The 21243-nt window shown below is 41.6% G+C and overlaps 1 protein-coding gene across 1 annotated transcript in view; it reads left to right on the plus strand.

Annotated features, from left to right (window-relative positions):
* Window positions 1-530: 530 nt before the first annotated feature.
* Window positions 531-21243, plus strand: part of LOC107381064 (E3 ubiquitin-protein ligase Midline-1) — a 153920-nt gene continuing 133207 nt past the window's right edge. Inside the window, exon 1 of the mRNA XM_054743149.2 lies at window positions 531-703. The gene's annotated coding sequence lies outside the window, so the exon portion shown is untranslated. The remainder of the gene's footprint in view (window positions 704-21243) is intronic.

A 21243-nucleotide genomic window follows, 5' to 3' on the forward strand; every position in this document is an offset into this window, starting at 1 on the left:
AGTTCTTTCTGCTGCTCCCTTGAGTGACGACCAATGAGAGCAATTTAAAAATTGAATAAAAGAAAAATAAAATATAACCAAGGTTGTTTGCATCAGCTCTCTGCAGACAAGTGACAAAAGACTCAGCGTAATTGGAGCAATCGGCAACAATTCATCTAATCTTTCTGTTCAAACTGAATTTTTGGGATTAAACTTTAAATACAGGACTGCTTATGAAAAATAAAATAATCTCTTGAGACACCTGAAGCATTTTCACTGTTTAGAGGAGTTATGATCCTGATCTCGCATCCTTTGGATCAGAAAACTAACGGAGCTAAAAAGGCTCAATGTTCCACCTAATGGAAGCAGGACTGGACAAAACACTTGAAGCGGCGGTTCCCTCTGCCCACTTCACGCTTGCCTGAGCTTGAACACATGACAAGTGAAACCCAAAGGCACGGGTCGGTGGTAGGGGGGCAAAACTGAGAAAGAGGAGGAGGGGGAGGAGGGATGATGCAGGAAAAGATTCAAAGTGTTTTGATTTGCTGGATCGTTGGATGCTTCTGTCTGATGCCTCTATCTTTGAAATCCAAGTCACGGTTTCTCCTTCCATCTCACGTTGACTGCCTCTCCTGCTTTTCCTCCAAGGTTCTTATTGTTGCCTCAGAGTGGAATCACTCCTCGCTTCTTTTTTCAGCCGGAGGACCATGTGAGGCTCTTCAACGTAAGTGCCACCTTTGTTGCTCAATTCACTTTCTCTGGGAAGTCTTTTGGAGGCTTTGTTTTTTGTGTGTGTGTGCAGGTCATTCATAATAGGATGTCGTACATCGGAGGGGTGGAGTGGGTCAGAACTGGACGGGTTGGAGGGGTAGAGTTTAGAGGGTTTAACTGCTCCATGTGGTCCCAGCATGGCAGCACATGCTATTATTGTTTTGGAGAATGCTTTGTTTGGACTCTGAAATAGAATGTAATCTGATTACTGAAATTAGCCTTGCATATTATATATATTTTTTTATTTCTACAAGACTTTTAAAGTTTATTTATTGATTTGTTTTTCTTTTAATAATAATAATAATACATTTTATTTCAACAGCGCCTTTCTGAACACTCAAGGACACTTTACAGAGATAAAATACACAACAATAAAAGATAAAACAGCATAAAACAAACAGACAGATTGGAGCAAAGAGAGTAATTATTGGAATGCCAGACGGAACAGGTGAGTTTTGAGTCTGGTTTTAAAGAGAGTGAGGGAATCAATGTTACGGAGGTCAGGAGGAAGTGAGTTCCAGAGCTGGGGAGCAGAGCGGCTGAAGGCCCTGCTCCCCATAGTGACCAGACGGAAAGGTGGGACTGAGAGGTGGATGGAGGAGGAGGACCTGAGGGAACGGGTGGAGGTTGAAGGATGAAGGAGGTCTGAGAGGTACGGTGGAGCTAGGTTATGGATGGCTTTGAATGTATATAGCAGAATTTTGAATTGGATTCTGGAAGTGACAGGGAGCCAGTGGAGCTGCTGAAGAACAGGTGTGATGTGGTGGAAGGAGGGAGTTCTGGAAATGATGCGGGCTGCCGAGTTCTGGAGAAGTTGGAGTTTATGGAGGGATTTGTGAGGAAGACCAAAGAGAAGAGCGTTGCAGTAGTCAATACGGGAAGTGATGAGGCTGTGGACAAGAATGGCGACCGAGTGAGTAGTGAGGGAGGGGCGTAGGCGGTTAATGTTACGTAGATGGAAGTAGGCAGACCGGGTAATATTGTTTATGTGGGACTGGAAGGATAGTGAGGAGTCGAGGATGACACCCAGACTCTTGACCTGAGGGGAGGGGGAAACTAAGGAGTTGTCGACGGGAAGTGTAAAGCTGTGGATTTTGGATAGAAAAGATTTAGTGCCGACAAGTAACATTTCTGTTTTATCACTGTTGAGTTTGAGAAAGTTTGATGTGAACCAGTCTTTGATTTCAGATAAACAATTGGTGAGGGAGGAAGGAGGAAGTGAAGAGGAGGGTTTGGAGGATACATAGAGCTGGGTGTCATCCGCGTAACAATGAAAATGGATGTCAAATTTACGGAAAATATTTCCCAGGGGAAGAAGGTAAGTGATGAAAAGGAGTGGACCGAGAACAGAGCCTTGGGGGACGCCAGTAGTGACAGGGAAGGGACGGGAAGTGAAGGATTTGAGTTGAATAAACTGAGTACGACCAGAGAGATATGAACGGAACCAATCAAGCGGGGTATGAGAAATGCCAAGGGAAGACAATCTATGGAGGAGGATGGTGTGAGAGATGGTATCAAAGGCTGAACTCAAGTCGAGGAGGATGAGAATGGAGAGCAGTCCAGTATCGGCAGCAGTGAGGAGGTCATTGGTGATTTTTATGAGTGCAGTTTCTGTACTGTGGCCAGGACGAAAGCCAGACTGGAAGGGTTCATAGAGGCTATTGAGCGTGAGATGAGCATGGAGTTGAGCAGAGATTATTTTTTCAAGGATTTTTGAAAGAAAGGGAAGATTTGAGATGGGACGAAGATTATTGAAATTATTGGGATTGGTGCCGGGTTTCTTTAATATTGGAGTAATAGATGCAGTTTTGAAAAGTGAGGGAACAATACCGGTAGAGAGGGAGGAGTGGATTATGGTGGTTATGAGAGGGAGAAGGGAGGTGAGACATGTTTTAACCAAAACTGTAGGGAGGGGGTCGAGAGAGCAGGTGGTGGGCTTGGATTTACAGATAATATCAGATATTTCGGATGAGGTGGGAAGAAGAAAGGAACAAAATGACTGGCCGGGTGAAAAAATCTCAGGGGGAGGGGAAGAACTTGGAATTAATTGCTGGTGTATGGAAGCAATTTTCTGAATAAAGAAGGTTAATAAAGAGTTACATGAGTCAGCAGAATACAGGTGGGGGGGTAGAGAGTCCGGGGGATGAAAAATATTGCGCATTATTGAGAACAGAGTCCTGGAGTTGCCTTCATTGGAGGAAACCAATCCAGAGTAGAAAGCAGATTTTGTATGTTTAATTGAGTCCAAGTATTGAAGCAGATGAGTTTTGTGCATTTCTTTGTGTATTGCAAGACCAGTTCGTTTATAGAGGCGTTCGAGTTGACGTCCTTTGGCTTTCATCTGTCGGAGTTCAGGGGTAAACCAGGGGGCAGAGTTAGTAAAGGAGACGGACAGAGTTTTGACTGGGGCAAGAGAATCCAAGATATTGTGGAGTGTGGAGTTATAATGAGAAACAAGATGGTCAGGAGAAGCAGAACTAGGGATGGATATAGTGTTAATAATAGATGACAGGGTGTCTGGGTTAATGTTTTTGATATTGCGGAATGAGATGTGACGGATAGGCTTAGTTCTTAAAGAGCAGAGGGGGATGTTGAATGACAGAAAAAAGTGATCAGATATATTTACATCATTAGCAGAACAGTTAGATGGGGTTAAACCAGAGCAGCAGATTAAATCAAGAGAGTGACCTTTAATGTGCGTGGGAAAATTAGAATATGTTTGAAAATCGAAGCTGTTGAGGCAGGAGGAGAAGTCTCTGGTGAGGGGGAGGTTCAAGTTGTCCATATGAATATTTATATCACCAAGCAGAATGACATTGGGGGAGAGGGTAGTGAGCTGGGTGAGTAATGAGGAGAAGTCATTTAAAAAGTCACTATTGGGCTTGGGTGGGCGGTAGATCAAGGCTATAACTGTAGGAGTGGGACCGGGTATTTGAAAAACAGAAGATTCCATGGAGCTGAAGGCAGGAGTGGAGACAGGCAGCACCTTCCACTTCTCGCGATAGAGCAGCGCGAGACCGCCCCCGCGACCGGAGCCACGTGGATAGGAAAGGTAAACAAAGCCGGGGGGAGCGGAAGCGTTAAGTTGGGAAAAGTCGTTAAGTTGCTGCCAGGTCTCCGTGAGCCCGATGAAGTCCAGTTTATGGTCGGTGATGAGGTCCTGAATGAGCTGACCCTTGTTTGTGAGAGAGCGGACATTCAGGAGGCCGAAGTTGACGGTATTGTTGTGGTTGAAGGTTGCTGTCTTCGCCAGGCTGGCTAGCGAGCGAAGGTCCGCAGTCCGGCCAGTGTTGAGGCGAGGATGACGAGTTGTGGACCAGTATGAGGTGATTGAGTGAGAGTTATCCAGCTGGAAGTTACGGCGAGACCCACGATGGATGTATCTCCGGCGGGGAGGAAGGACGATCTCCGGGTGGAGCTGTAATGCTACCGGCGGAGGCACAGAGAGATGCCCGCGTAGCAGGAGGAGATCAGCCGCCGTGTACTGGAACAGAGCTGCCCCAGGTTGGAGGAGAAGGGACAGGGCAGACCAGAGGAGGGTCAACCAGATAAATAACTTGCAGGTCCACATGATGAACAGCGGTGGTCAGCTAGCCGATAGCAGCGGGTCAACAGCCAGGAGGAGTGAGAGGTAGGTTTAGTCCGCTTGTACACCCAAACAATAAACTGACAACCAAACAGGATCCAATGGAGGCAGAAAAAATATAACACCCGCTTAGGACATCTACAATGTAGTGCTCCATAAAAAGTAAAACACGATAAAATCACGTTAAAATCACCGGTGAGCAGCGGCTGCAAAAACGCGCCAGCGTCCACTCCAGGTGTCTGAATTGTTTTCATCTTTTGTTGTATTCCTAGACAAGGTCTTGCTAATTTAGGCAAACACAACACTATACAGAGATTTTAAAGCCAGTTTTAGTCTCAGTTTTCAAATAAATTTGTAAAACAACAGAATAATCGATTTAATGCGTTGATCTTCAGAGAATTTTTCAATCCAAAGAACAATATTTTTCTGTTGTCTTGCTTAGCAAACCTAACACATACTATGAAGGCATTTCTTTGCATAACAGTATGGTCCACTAGAGTCTATTCTCTCTTCAGGTAAATGACGTTGCTTATTTGGACTAAAGTATAAAGGAAGCCAAAGTCCCCTATTGAAACCACAGCTTCTTTCACAAAGTCTCCTCTTATTGTACTTATTTGATGAGTTTGTATTTTCACTATGTCCTCATTGGTCAATTTCAAGGTTATGAAACAAACACAAACGTGATAGTGCTATTAATAAGTCATCAGAAGTTGATACTTAAGAAAAAATATACTGTAAAAGAAAGGTCTATTTTAACCATTTGCTGACCAAAGGAGAAAATGAGATCTAAACTCTAGGAAAAAAGACGTTCACACTGGAGTGAAAAGCCAGCATCTCATTGGTTTGTTTATGATATGTTAGAGACACAAATTTGTAAAAAGAAAAATTTGCAAGGCTGTCATGCCACACCTACAATATCTCATGCTGGAGAGCCCCTCCCACCGTGCTCCCATGCCTGCTAAAACTGATTTACAGACCAAATTGTGCTCTCCTGGCTAGCTGCAGCTCAATAATGTTAGGTTGTTGTAACATCCTCACTGTTGGCTTAAAAACACCCTTCCATCCTTAAACACTGAACATTTCAGGATACATGTTTTGAATACAGAGTAAGGCCTCAACCCATGGACAGATCTCAGTCGTGGGGCGGAATCTATGGTTGTCTTTCAAACTCTCCACATGCTATTAAACAATGAACAACGCAGTGTACTCACCAAGATTGATGTTAGTCAACAAAGCAGTCTGCTGTACACTGTTGAAGACGCCAATACATCCTTTTTCTAAATAAAGGACTTAAGTACCTCTACCTGCTTTTGACTCAAAGTAAAACTCAAGTCTAAATTGTCCAAAGTTGATGAGATCTTTCAAATTAGTCATTACAATCTTTGTTGTTTCACTTTGTCGAAGTTCTGGTGCTAATCCTGCCCATCAAACTGATAGAGCACTTTAATTGGCAAGACACAAGACTGGTCGTGCCGGTTGAACCTACAATAGAGCGTGGCTAGGACAACCTACAGAGCAAAATCGTTTAGCATTCTGCTACCATCTGTCCAGATTTCCGGGCCATTGAATGCAATGACTTAAATCTCTTTCTACACCTTCTGTGTTGAAAGGGCATCCCTTAAACCACTGATAGATTTAAAATATGACCAGTAGAGCTGATTCATGTAGGAACATGAAATTGATCATCAAATAAGCCAAAATAGAGATGTGAGGTTTTAGTCTGACTGGGATAGTGTTTTAAACAATACTCGACACAATGACGAAAAGTGCAACTGACACAGCAAAGGAATAACACAAAAAGTTTATATATGCTGCAATGAATTAATGACTACTTCTCTAAGCTGAGTTCTCGATAATAAACATGTTTGGGGTTACTTTCACAAGATGACGTTACGGTTTGATACCCATTTGTTGTTCGTTTCTAAGTTAAGGCAATGTAAAGTCTGCTAATCTTTTGTCGAAGACCTTCATGGGCCATGGGCGACTGTGGCACAGGAGTTAAGTGCTCGCCCCGTAATCGGAAGGTTGCAGGTTCGAGCCCCGCTCAGTCTGTTGCTGTCGTTGTGTCCTTGGGCAAGACACTTAACCCACGTTGCCTGCTGGTGGTGGTCGGAGGGACCGGTGGCGCCAGTGCTCGGCAGCCTCGCCTCTGTCAGTGCGCCCCAGGGCAGCTGTGGCTACATTGTAGCTCATCCCCACCAGTGCGTGAGTGTGTGTGTGTGAATGGGTGAATGACTGATTGTGTTGTAAAGCGCCTTGAGGGGTTCCAGGACTCTAGAAGGCGCTATATTAAATACAGGCCATTTACCATTCCCAGGTATCTTGCATATGCATCTACCTTTTTTCTTTATGACAGATAAAATGCTTTATTGTTTTTTTAACAAACCATTTCAACAATTTTGTGTCATCATCACCCCACAACATTTTAAACCCACATTTTCCTTCGTTATAGACTCCTTCCACTCAGCTGTCTTATCAGTGCTGACATGTGTAGGAGGGAAGTGTTAGCTGAATGAAGCAGGATGTGACAGTTGAATACCTGGAGTCGCAGGTGCTGAGCTAAAATGAAGTGAAACCATGTGTGGAGGAAGGTTTGTAGCTATCCTGCAGCATTTAAGTGGAGTGGAGGCTGAACACAGTGCTTTTGCCTAATTTAGACTTTTTTTTTCTCCTTTATACTTGATATGTTTTAAAAATGCAACCAAGATTTCCATTTTGAAGTCTTTGCTGAAATTAATTCCAGTTCCGACTCTCTCAGCCACATTTACAGCTCAGCGGGGTATCAAACTGAGGGGTCTTGGCTCCACTGAGTACCAGTGTGTCAAATCTTTTTCATGCCCAGCCAAACCCCCCACATTCCAGCTATAAAATCCCATCCATCTTGGCATTTATGTTTCAGCTCCCCAATAGCCAAACACTGGCTCCGAGCCACTTTATCGCCTTACACCAAAGCTGAAGAAAATGCCTTTTGAATAGAGTAAAAAGACATAAGGCTGAATTTGGAGAGATGTAGGAGGGAACTTAAATAGAAGCGGAGTCATTTCTTTTCCAGTGGTCTCTTTTCATCCACCCGAGGGATACCAGGCAATGTGAATGGACCAGTTTGTTGTACGGGTGACCAAACACGGCACTTGAACGTTAATCTGCAGCGTGACAAAGCCTCTGAGAGCCACGGACAGTGGGTGATAAGATGGGCCGTGAACTCATCAAGTGCTTGTGTTCCATTTCATCTCAGCCAGCCACACAGATTTTACAAAGCTGTCTTCTGACTGCAGAGATTCAGCTTCTCTCAACACATCGTCTTTGCATCAACCACTACAGAGCATAAGTAGGGTCTAACTGATTAATCTGTGGGGATATTTGTGTGAATAGCACAGCCTACAATGCATTCTAATGCAGATAAACCATTTTGAATATTTTAAAAGGGACTCAATTAGAAGTTAGATCTATTATTAAGACCTGAAACGTGCTTAATGGGAACAAATGGGGTCTGATCACTCATTCAGATTGGCGTAGAAGAAGTAAGACATAAGAATTACATATTTTGTCTTTGGTATAAACAAAAATTACTTATATTCTTTTAATAAGACAAAAGTTGTGGTTTTAAAGATGTTGTAATAAGAATTACACTTTATATGACCAGTTAGTCCAATAAATTAAATATTGGCACTTTTATTAAAAATGTAGGCTTTGATTCAAGCAGGTGTCCAAGAAACTGTCATTTTTTTATGATAAGCATCTTTCTGCAAAATTTATACATTTGTTTTAGATACATTGTAGAGAAACCCCAACTGTAGGATTTAAAGCTACAATGGCAAATCTGCAAAACAAGCTGGCCTCAAGCATTTTTTTCATGCTACTTGACAACGTTCTAAAATAGTATAACTATAAATGTTTAGTGGAGATTTAAAAATGATGTAGTTTTCTTGCATTTGTCTAAACGCCTAACCCAATAACACGACTCGATCCAAAACCTGCCCTCTGCTGCCTCCCAAGGGTGATACTGTCCTCTGCTGCCCGCAAATAAATGGAGAAGGAAGTGACGCTGACACCAGCGGCGAGCTATGAGCAAGGCAAGCCTTAGCTGAAACATCAGCAGAAACAAAGTAAAACAACTCTTTTGCTGTGTTGGAAAAATAACCCTTAATGCAGTTCTTCATTCACCTAGCCTGGCCAGTCAGACTCTTCCTCTGTTTAATTCTGCACAGAGAGAGTCTGGTAACTCCTACTCAAATAACCCCCCCCCCCCCCCCCCCCCCCCCGAGAATTCTAACCGAGCCAATCAGCGCTGAGCAGCGTATGTCTCACAGCACTGAGTTTCTCATAAACATGGCGACTAAAGCGGAGTTCGCTGTGGCTCTTTCCCCTGTTCTTAATGACTTGAATGTCTTAAAAACAACAAGTAGAAGCTCTAAATGCCTTTCTTCTAGAAAAAATAAGATGTTTGTGCTGTTGCCAAATGCCTTTTTTACTACAGCTAAAAAACTACAGCGGCACACGGTACAGTCAGCATTTCCGTCTTTTTTCTGATTGGTTATTTTTGTGCTGGATAGGCCCGCCTCTCAGCCTTTGAGTAACCAGACGTACTCTGCGCAGTGCTAATTGGCTCGGTTAGAACTCTCAGGGGGTGGGGTTATTTTTAATAGGAGCGTTACTAGACTTTATCTGTGCAGAATTAAACAGAAGAAGAGTCTAGCTGGTCAGGCTAACATTTACCTGGGTCCTCCATTCACTACGTGCTCGCACATTCTGCAGCAGAACATCACTGGTGTGAGAGGTTCTCCACTCAATAATATCAGGGAAGGAGAAACAGCCAGTTGCTTCCACTTCAACTTTAGGACAAACTACCAGAGTCCCAAAAAGAAAAACATTTTATTTGAAATCTACAAAAACAAAAGACGTTTGTATGCAATCAACAGGGAATGGTGTTTAGAGTTCCCTTGTTTACAGTGGGTTCCAGAATTAGTGGGCGTGGCCAAGGGATGATAGGCCACCGGAAGGGTGAGAGTTTCGTGACAGGGTCAGTGTTTAAAAGCTAGAGTTTTGCTGATTTGCCATTGTAGCTTTATAAAAATCTTCCAATTTAGACTTCATACTGAAGTTTTCTATTAAGCAAGAAACAAAAACAACTATTAACTATGTGGAATATTTTAATGAAATAAAAGAAAATTGCTCTGATATGATCCAAACAAGACAGTGTAAGTTGCTTTTTCACAATAAATCCCCAATTTTCAAACATTTGAACCACAAAAAGGTGAGTTTAGTCAACAAACTGAACTACAAAAGCATCATAAATGACCAGTATGAATCTAAATTGAACACTGCTTCAAGTCATCATTCACCCTCTCAGCTCATTGTTGTTGACTCAAAGTGGATATTTCCTGTTTCCTGGCAATGAAAGGTAGTTTAAACCGTGATCCTTTGTTGACTTGTGACACAGTTTTGTTCTGTATATTACCAATTTAAACTGAAGACTTCAGTCCAAATGTTTTCAATGGAGTAATACCCCTGAAAAAGTTCCACAAGTAAGTGTTACCTAATCGATTGCAAAAGTTGCATTAGCAATTTAGCATTAAAAAGGTAATACATTTATTTTTATAACCTGAAGCTCAGATCGTTTCTTACAATTCTTCCATTCATAAATCACCACTTGTGGGGATCAACAGCTTATGCTAAGATCCCAAGAGTCCACGACACCCAACTCCTGCATTTGCCCAAAAATTGGACTAGTGGAACATGTCAGATCCCCAAACTACCTCAAACAGGTTCTTTCGATGATGAGCAGTTGAGTCTGTACTCTGTTTCTCATCCCATCTCTAAGAGTGAAAACGGCTACTCTGACATGGAAGCTAATTTCTTTTTCCACTTCTTATTGTGATGCCTTTTGTTTAGTCATTACCCCTAAACAATGACCCATTGGTGAAGGGTGGAAGATAGCATAGCATAGCATAGCATAGTTTATTTATATAGCACATTTAAAATGCAGCATGGGAGCTGCCCAAAGTGCTGCACAGGCTAAAACAAAACACACCCATCACAAGGAGCTAAAACAAAGGATAAAAATCTCAATTAAAAGCAGAGAAAACATGATGAATACTAAGAGCACATTAAAACAATGACACAATAAAACACTAAAACGAGTCACTGTCTAAAAGCCAAAGTGTAAAAGTGGGTCTTTAAACGAGATTTAAAAACTGCCAGAGATGGAAGATAAGACCATTTATCTCCAGTCAGAGAAAAATCTGACTGTTAGTCAACATCTTTATGCAAATCCTGCCCAGGATAATGAACAAAAATGTTTTAGTGCCAAATATAGGCCCAAGTATAGAAGTTCAATCGACAGATTTGACACATCGTATGTATTGTCCTACTGGTTATGGTGATCCCATTACAGAACCCTAACCAGTAGGACAACCTTACATAGGTAAGGAGGCAACAGTAAAGGTTGCAAGCCAATCTTTAGATTCAAAGTATAGTTGTAGTAAAGATAAAAGCCAACAACACAGGCAGCATAGCTCCAGTAGTGGCCTTCAATTAACAAATCCTTTGTGCCTGTGTGCACCTTGGTGCCGGCAATAATAGGGTCTCTGATTAGCTCAAGCTCAGATTCAATCGCTGGGCAACAGGCAAAAGTCGATTGATGTGTCCTCATTGAAAATCCATGAGTCCAGTCTTCCCATCACTCTGGTACAAGTTGATCTTGGTCTCATCTGTCCATAGGATGTTGTTCCGGAACTGTGAAGGCTTTTTTAGATGTTTGGCAAACTCTAATCTGGCCTTCCTGTTTTGGGGGCTCACCAATGGTTTACATCTTGCGGTGAACCCTCTGTATTCACACTGGTGGAGTCTTCTTTTGATTGTTGACTTTGACAGATACACCTACCTCCTGGAGAGTGTTCTTGATCTGGCCAACTGTTGTGAAGGGTGTTTTCTTCACCAGGGAAAGGATTCTTCGGTCATCCACCACAGTTGTTTTCCGTGGTCTTCCGGGTCTTTTGGTGTTGCTGAGCTCACCGGTGCATTCCTTCTTTATGAGAATGTTCCAAACTGTTGTTTTGGCCATGCCTAATGTTTTTGCTATCTCTCTGATGGGTTTCTTTTGTTTTTTCAGCCTAATGATGGCTTGCTTCACTGATAGTGACAGCTCTTTGGATCTCATCTTGACAGTTGACAGCAACAGGTTCTAAATGCAAATAGCACACTTGAAATGAACTCTGGACCTTTTATCTGCTCATTGTAATTGGGATAATGAGGGAATAACACACAGCTGGCCATGGAACAGCTGAGAAGCCAATTGTCCCAATATTTTTGGTCCCTTAACAAGTGGGAGGTACATATGCAAACTGTTGTAATTCCTACACCGTTCTTCTGTTTGGATGTAAATACCCTCAAATTAAAGCTGACAGTCTGCAGTAAAAGCACATCTTGTTTGTTTCATTTGATATCCATTGTGGTGGTGTATGGAGCCAAAAACGTTAGCATTGTGTCAATGTCCCAATATGCATGGACCTGGCTGTATATAGGATGGCTTGCCAGGCTAGTGCCAGACACCCTGTTGTTCAATACAGATTTCTAAACCAGCTCTTTTCAGAGTTAGTTTCTTTTAAGAGCCATTTGCCTTGAAACTTGAGTTGGAGGTATTTGCCCCTTCCAAGTCAGGGTCTTCACACTGGGATGGAATTTATAGATCATTATTAGGACTAAATCATTTTGACATAACACACACTGGGAGGTAAAAACTGCATTTTGTAATATGTACAATCCTGAATGCTTTTTTCTTTGTGCATTGGAACAGTGTTCCTTGTTTATTGATTAAATATTTAAGGGTCTGTTGGTGGGAGAGTAAGAGAGCTGGCCTTGTGTGTCAGTAGCTGGCAGTATTTATCTGTGTTGATGTTAGGAGAATAGAAACAAGGTGCTGGCTTGGCCTGAGGGGATCGGATCAAGCTCGATAGGGAAGCAAGACACATAGAGTGCAAACATGTTGGAAGCAAATGTCAGCTGCTTTAAGAAGCTTTGTCCCAAGGGATGAACCTTTGTGTGACAGCACAACTGCCTGTTGGTGTTACTGTTTAAATACTGCAGAAGAAATGACTCAGAAATGCATGTCTGCTTCTACCCAGATCTTTGTTTTACGTCGAAACAATCATAGCTTGCTCTCAGGTGTCAAAAATTTCATCCTAAAGTCTAAAAAGTCATCAAACCGTGTGGATGCTTAGTTTGTACCAGCTTTAGAAAGGATATTGTTTAGTGTAGCCTACAATGGGAGGATTACCAGGCTCGCTCACCACTGGAAAACAAAGACAGCAGTCTTGAGACCTTGTTGGACATGGCCTCAAGGGCAACTGGCTAACTGCAGTCAAACAAAAAGAAAAAAAACATGTTCTGGGACCTAACTTGCTTTTTTTTCCAGTGTTTACATGGGCACACCTTTTTTTTTTTTTTTTTTTACAATGTTGTAATTTCACATAATTTTATAAAGGTATAATGAAAGAAGAATTTACCAGTCATAAAAATGAATGGAATTCCACTAAAAGATCTTGGAGAGAGGCAGTAAAGAAACCGACTCCCATAGGTTTGCATGAATTGGTCTTTCATTAGCAATATGAGGTGAAGGCAGGATATGTGTGAAAATAACCCCTTCCTTCCATCAAACATGAAAATGTTGCTAAACGGCCACAAAACTTGCTTTGCTGCATTTAGCCGCCATTATAGTTGACAGGTGCCTTACCTCTGGCTGTGAGGCATCACATTTTGAGCACATCATAGAAGCATAAGGATTGTGTGTTGCTTACATTTTCAGTCTTTTTTTTACACGCTATGCTTCCAGAACTCAAGCTCTGCAGTTCAGATCGGTCCAGACAGGAAGACAAACTCGAAAGCAGTGTAAAACATCCGAAAAATTTCTAAATGAAAGTCAAGTTCAGATCTGCAGTTGTTTGACTAGTAAAAAGCGTACCTCGTTTCCTGTGTAACCTCCATAGCCGAGGTTAACACACTGACGCATTAAAAGGATGGAAATAGCTTGCCCATTGCTCTGCGGCGGGAAGGTTGGGAGCCAAATGGGAGGCTCCCACCATTGACGTTCTGGCCATGTCACACATCTCAGAATGCCCAGAATATCCAAAAATGGGAAATGAGATGGAGTTGAGGGTGTGGCTGTTACAGTTGGAACAGGGTTGGAACAAATGAATCAATGTAGCTACTAGCTAACTTAGCTAACCCTAGAAGCCAAGAAGGGGCTCTGTGGTAGCCCACCCGCACCTAGCTTTGTGCGAGGATGTAGTCTTGCTGGTCACCTGTGGGGATGTAATGTGGACTGGGACTGTTGAATTGCAAGCAGAGCCTCCGATGGCTGCGATCGTAGTCGGGTGCCGTGGCCTTTTACATCAGCTCAAGTTCCACAGTTGGAGATCAACGAGAAATTAGCTACATGCTAACCTGAAATTAAAAGAGTTTCCCCAGGCGTTTTTAGCAAGAAAAGCATGGTAAAGCGACCCCAAATTGAAGGCACTTCTGGCCTGCGTAATAACAAAATCATAACTAGGTAAGCTGACCAAAGATATCGGGCTTTGCTGGTCCACCATAGACAACGATCTACGAGTTTGTTGTTGTCGACGCTCCTAAAGCGTCGACTCAGCTCCCAGCTTTGTGTTGCGCTCCTGCCTGGCTCTCAGTGCTGTGCCACATGGAGCCAGGAGCCATGTCGATGCTCCCAGAGGTGTCAACAGCGGCGGACTCGTGGATCGTTCACCGCGGTGAAACAGCAAAGCCTGATAGCCTCCTCTGTCCTCGATCAGATATGTAGCTCTAGTTTAGCAGCCACACCAAGATGTTATATTTCAACCCATCTTAGACCAAGCAGTGTTATGGTAAACACATAGAATTTCCCCCCATTTAACCAGCAAACTATTAGCAAGAAAAATGAGTGACTCAAAAGTGAAGCAGCATCCACTGAAAGAGCTGTGGTGTTTCTGTGGTCTCCCTCAGAGATCCACAAGTAACCAGCATGACTACAGCCCCGCATCGGAGGATTTTCAGATTTCGGTTCATTCACAATTTTAAGCACTAAATTGCACTTAAACAGAAAAGTTACAAAAAAAAAATACACCCTAGTCAGAGTTGTCATGAATGTAAACTAGATCTATGAAACCTAAAATGATTGTTTTTTAACTAGGCTGTAAACATGTTTGTTTTTGCTGTGAAATTAGCATTTTTAACATGCGAGCCAATGAGGATTTGCTTATTTCTGGTGCTAGCTCGGGCTGCAACAACCGATTATTTGGAGCATCAATGAATCAGGTGGGGGTTTGACGCGATTAATCGGATTAAACGAGAAAAATAAATAGAACGGTGTGGTCTTCCGCTTATAGAGTTTAGATATTCTTAGTTTCACGACCATAGTGTTTTCTCGGAAAACACTTGATCGCAAGCCTGCTACCCACTAGCATTAGCTAATCTATGCGTAGTTGCACTTTAGATCCCAAACTTTGGACTGTTTCTGCCTTTGTGTTTTTGCTGGTTTCTTCGTTTTCCTCCACAGCACCTAGATGGCACATTGTGCGCCAGTAAAAGGCATCTTCCTTACACAGTGACAAGCAACTTATCTTTGTTCAGTTAAGTTCTGGGGAAAAAAGTAACTTGAAAAGGTGTCGCACGAGTTCTACTTCAAGAATTGTTTATCACACACTGAGCTTTTTTCATCGTAGTTGTGACATAAATGTGTCTCTTGTTCTGATCTGCCTCAGTCTGCTCTGCTGCCGCATACAGATGAGCTACGTGCATTGACCGTTACATACAGGATGCACAACACAAAAGAAAGTTGCAGAATGCAAGGAATCGATGACGAAAAGCATTGCCATAGCATTTATTCATTGATTTTTTTCGATTTGTTGCAACCCTAGTGCCAGCCTCAAGCGAAAGAGAGTGGAACTGTAATTTTTGCCACTTCCATGTTGACTTCATAAAATTCAGAACAAAATGACCCCTTGGGTAAACAAAACAGAAAAAAAAAAACAATTTTGGATACATGCTGCCATCTTTCTCCATCCTTGATATCACGTGAACTGCTGAAATCACGTGTGGTGGAACACTTTTGCTCGTTTTGAGGTGTTGGGAGGGCACTCACGGGTAAATGCCTCTATTATGTTACACTCCGTTCACAAGTCTGGTGGAAAGGAGGGGTTACCCGCCAGTATTTTAGATGGTGGCCCCAAACCCCCCCCCCCCCCCCCCCACTCATCATTACCTATTAGAATTTAGGCACATCTCAACAAATTTGCACAAACTTCAGCATGAGGGCGTTCGTGACACTGCTATGGTCCGAGTACTTGCCAAATTGACTTTTCCTTTAGCTATTTGAAATGTTGTTAATATCAACATATAACAGCATCTTAAAACGCTTCACTGGTTGCCCGTTAAATTCAGGATCAATTATAAAATTTTACTTCTCACGTTCAAATCCTTAAACGGTCAAGCTCCTCCCTATCTGTGTGATCTCCTTCATTACTACCACCCTCCTCGAGCTCTTAGGTCTGAAGATCAACTCCTCTTAACTGTCCAGAAGGCACGTTTGAAGACTCATGGGGAAAGGGCTTTTTCAGTCTGTGCCCCAAAGTAATGGAACTCATTACCACTGCAGGTTAGGCAAGCTTCCTCTATCGGCGTCTTTAAATCTCGTCTGAAGACCCTCTACTTCACTTATGCATTCGATCCCTAATTTCCATAACTCCTTAGCTCATCTATTGTCCCTCCTAGACAATTCAATTTTAATTTTGTGTTTTTATATTCTGGTTTTATTTGCTTTTACTGTTAATAGTCTGTTGTTTTATTTCTTTGCTCCTTTTTACATTTTCCATTTACCTGACTATTTTAACTTGTGTTTTCTTGCTTGTTTTTTGTGCAGCGCTTTGTATGGTTGTAATGCTGTGTTGAAAGCGCTATATAAATAAAGTGGTATGGTATGGTATGGTAGCAATGTGCTGACTGTGCTAGCTTATACGTTTTAGACCCGACACAATGATAAACCTTTATCAACAATGGTAAAGCTAAGAATGTGTGAGCAGACTGCAACGGGCATTACTGAATTTAAAATAGAACTTTCCACAAGTCATTTATTACACACTCAAATGGGTCATAATTTGGGTCATTGAAGTCCTGTAGTACATTTTAGAAAACAGCAAACAAATCTGATTATTCTGTCTGTTTATTTCACTAACAACTATCCTAAATTAAATGAATTAAAGCGCGATCTCCTCAGGTCTTGAGCTGAGACATGTATTGACCTTATGGGCCGTGCTAGTATCACTGACTGCTTATTCCTAATAAGAAGCTCTCCGATGTTCACAGCCAAGCGTGTCTTTAAGCTAACATGCTTTTTCAAACATAAGAGCAATAAATTATTATATTAGTGGGCAAGCATCTTCCTGCCATCTTGAATGCAATTAAACAAAGCTGTGCTGGTGAAGCGTAGACGTTTGTCCACTTTAACAGCATTTTCAAATCCAACATTTGAAGTATCTTAAATGTCTAACCCTTCGATATTATCACTTTACAGGCAAAATAGTGTCCAAAGCTGTCATTTGAAAACTCTAAAGGAGAATAAATTGAAGCGTTTGAGGAAAAAAGCAATTTTTTTCTGTGAAAAATTAGTCCCTAAAGGCGAGTGTTCCCGCTGTGAAGAAGATTGACTTTTCCCCAGGTGTGCAGAATGAAGCCATGACGCATGAATAAGTTATAAGCAGAAGTCAGGATCATTGACCCCTGTGGCTTCCTTAGTGTGGGTGTTGATTAATCTATGGTTTTCCAGTTGCAGAAAATATCCCGATTTATGGGAAAGCCACCACCTGTGACAAGGACAGCTGCAGTCACACACAAATCTCTCTTAGCTCATCCCATGAAAATTATGTTTTTATTATTGTTTTTCAATTAAAAGTAGCAATTTCTTGGATGCTGAAGATGACGAACGGGAGTAAAAAATTAATGAAAAGAGTGGAATTCCTGAGGTGTAATCAAAGAACGTGAATTTTGAACGAGCATTTGAAGGTAGCTGTAGATAGTTTCATAGCACTGTGGAAACAGGAGGAGGCGGTAATTATTAATTGCATAAGTGATGAGCGCAGCTGGGTCATCATCGGAATGAAATATTAATTAAATCTGTTAGGCTAAGATGTGATATCATTTTTTTAAATGGGCTCACGCTTCAAGTAAAAGTGAATAAAATATTCAAAAATTCAAAACGCTGAATTTCTTATGTAAATTTACTTTATTCCTGCAAACAGTTTAAAAGAGAAGCAGAATCCGTTTTTTTTTGTTGTTGTTTTTTTTTGCAGGGTGTGTACTGATGACCAGGGTGTGGTTATCCCTATTGCTTGTGCACTTTTTCCACCACGTCTTGTCCTTCCCTTCACCTCTATATTAAAGGTATACTTTTCAGCTTTTTCATGTTTCTAAATCCCTTTCTTGAGCCAGTAAGTGCTCAAATGAACCGTTACAGGGTTAATGAAAGGCCATCCAGCCCCAATCGCTGTTGCAGCATGTTTCCAGCATGTTTCCTGCATGTTTTACAGCACAAACACAGCTCATTGGTTTGATTTAGTGATGAACCACTCCTGTAGATACTAAGGAAGGCTAGGGAGACATTTCAGCTGTGAGATTAAGGTGTTAAGACAAACACACAGCAAGGAGATAGGTTTTGATTTTGGTTATACAAGCAGACATTAGAAAGTGCGGAAAGCAAGCAAAACCTGCCTATTCTCCCTTTAATGTCTGTAGATACAGAGCTCTGCGATGTATGTATGTCTGATCTCGGGTGAGGGTAACTCTGGTGTGCCTTTTTTCCCTCCCCCTGACTCTATCCTCATATAAACCCTCTTGATCTATTACGGTACCGCGACTCGGGTTGCGAATGACCACAGTCACCAATTCTTGTCATGTATATGTATATGGTATGAATAATTTAGGGCCCATCACAGAGCCCTGAGGAACACCACAAGTAACTTTCAACTGCTTAGGTTTTACATGATTAATTTCAACATATTGACATCTGTCATCCAGGTAAGATTTCATCCATTTGTATGCTATCCCTCTTATGCCATATCTCTCTAGTTTATTCATTAATGTAGAATGATCAATTGTGTCAAACGCCTTTTTTAAATCTATAAAAAGACCAACAGTATATTCCTTATTATCGATTGCATTAGATATCCCTTCTACAAGTTCCATCACTGCCATCAAAGTCGACCTTTTCGCTCTAAAGCTATATTGGATGTTTATCAAGTCTATTAACAAATAATTTTTCTAAAATTTTTGAGAACTGTGGGAGTAGTGATATTGGCCTGTGATTAAAAACCTGACATTTCGCTCCGTTTTTATAGGTTGGTATAACTTTTGCTATTTTCATTTGTGAGGGAAACACATCAGTTCGAAAGGAGAGATTGCAGGTATTTGCTAAAAAATCGTTTGAGGTAAAAAAAAGTCATCAAAATTAAAAGAAATAAACTTGTAAAATATATCAGTCTGTGTGTAGTGAATGAATCTAATATAAAAGTTTTGCTTTTTGAATGAAATTACTGAAATAAATTATCTTGGTCGTGATATTCTAATTTCATGACCAGCACCTGTATAGGATGGCTTGACATGCTAAATGAACCCCATTTTCAACACAAAGATTAGTGCACTCAAATACACAAAACTAGCCACTGGATTATTATAATCCACAACTCTACGTTTCATGTTTCCAAAAATATGCCACCAGCTGTAAAAAAAAAAAGTAAATGTATTTCTTATTTCTACATCAAAATGCCCTTTTCTGTTTCATCACTGAACTGTATCTGGAGTCTATAGACAATTTTTAGCTTGCCCACCCACCACATCAATCCAGTAGTTAAAGCAGCTTATACACCCACCATTCCTGCTTGTAAGGTAAAATCTGAGAGAATGGCAGCCATGCAATGCAGAACTGATTTAAAATTCACAGTTAAACTCCACTTCTCTAAGTTAAAGATGGGAAACTTGGCAGGGTGGGAGTACTGTTGGGCAATGCCTTTACTTCCCTACAAAGAAAATAACAATAAAAAATTGTCTTTTCAAATATCTTTAGCATTTTCCCCCTCATTTGGAGCAACAAGGGTCATAACATAATGTAAAGTAATAATATCGTAAATATTAAAATAATAAACACATTTTTGTAAATGTTGAGGTTAGGGCTTAAATGGTACCATTTCACACTATTTCCAATATGACAGAGTGATGACTAAATTTCCTTTATCCCTCCCACGGTCTTTATGGCTGACTCCGCAAGGAAAGTTGACCACTGAGCAGGGTTGATGGTTTATCGCTGGAGGTCCATGTGGCAGGGGTGAGGTCCTCACCCTGCTCAGTGGTCAACTTTCCTTGCGGAGTCACACCCATTAGGACAGTGGGAGGGTTAAAAACCTTACACAATAAGAGCACAAGCAAAAGTCAAGTTATAACATAAAAATGTAACATTTGAAGGTCATTGAAACCGTCGTCATCTTCCTCCGCTTATCCGGGTCGCGGGGGCAGCATCCCAACTAGGGAGCTCCAGACCGTCCTCTCACGGGCCACCTCCACTATCTCCTCCGGCAGGACCCCAAGGCGTTCCCAGACCAGATTGGAGATGTAACCTCTCCAACGTGTCCTGGGTCGACCCGGGGGCCTCCTGCCGGCAGGACATGCCCGAAACACCTCCCCGGGGAGACGTCCAGGAGGCATCCTGACCAGATGCCCAAACCACCTCAACTAACTCCTTTCGATCCGGAGGAGCAGCGGGTCTACTCCGAGTCCCTCCCGAATGTCCGAGCTCCTCACCCTATCTCTAAGGCTGAGCCCGGCCACCCTACGGAGGAAACTCATTTTGGCCGCTTGTATCCGAGATCTTCATTGAAACCTTAATATATCTTCTCTCCTAGGAAAACTCAGAAATCCTGGCAGATTTATTGCTGAGTGTATAAATTCTTCATCCTGCAGAGTTTTAGGCTTTTCTAATTACACATTGGGTGCTAAACCCATGAGAATAAAGTCATTTAATTCAATACTACTAATAAAAAATGCATTTATCATAACACATTTAGACAAATTGTTCTATTATTACGCACATTTTTTACACACTGACAAATATTTTAACTATTGTTATACTAAAGTTAACCTTTGTAACAATCATTTAGAGGAGCCGCTTGTTGACAGGCAAGGCAGGCAATTTGCATGGGACCCTCAGGCCACAAGAGGGCCCCAGAGGGCTCACAAAGTTTGAGGCCCTCCTTCTCCTTATAAAATGCACCCCTCCACGCCCCACTCGGAGAATCTTAGTCAGCGAATCATTGTAGGCAACACTCTTCATGAGAAACAGCAGCATGCTTCAGAGGCTGTGCCAGATTACAGAACTTGTTGCTTGGGGCTCCATGTCAACCTCGTGCTCGTATACAATTTGTTTAACCATTTTTACAACTTACAGAGGCCTTGAACTAGGGATAAGCACTTTTAACATTTTAATCGATACGATACCAATTCCCGGTACCCACGAATCGATATCGATACTTATCTGTACCAATTTTCAATATTTTTGAGTGTTTAATAATTATTTAAATATCGTTTTTGATAAAATATATTTTTTTTCTCAATATAAAACCATATTTGATAAATATGATAAATAACATACAACTGTTTGTATTTTGTTCTGGGTGTTGTACCAAATTCTTCAATGTGAAAATCTTTAACAACAACTGTTTCTAAATGATGCAAAAACTAAAACCCAGCTACATGTACTCCTATTCCTCTCCGTTCCCCTCTGGACAAACTGTGTGATGGGTGGGTCCTTGTAATATTAGAGACTGCAAATGAAAGCAAACAAACGTCTTTGCTGTGGACTAAATTTATTGTGTATCTTC

Source organism: Nothobranchius furzeri, chromosome 14 (genome assembly GCF_043380555.1).
Source record: "Nothobranchius furzeri strain GRZ-AD chromosome 14, NfurGRZ-RIMD1, whole genome shotgun sequence".
NCBI classification, from domain to species: Eukaryota; Metazoa; Chordata; class Actinopteri; order Cyprinodontiformes; family Nothobranchiidae; genus Nothobranchius; species Nothobranchius furzeri.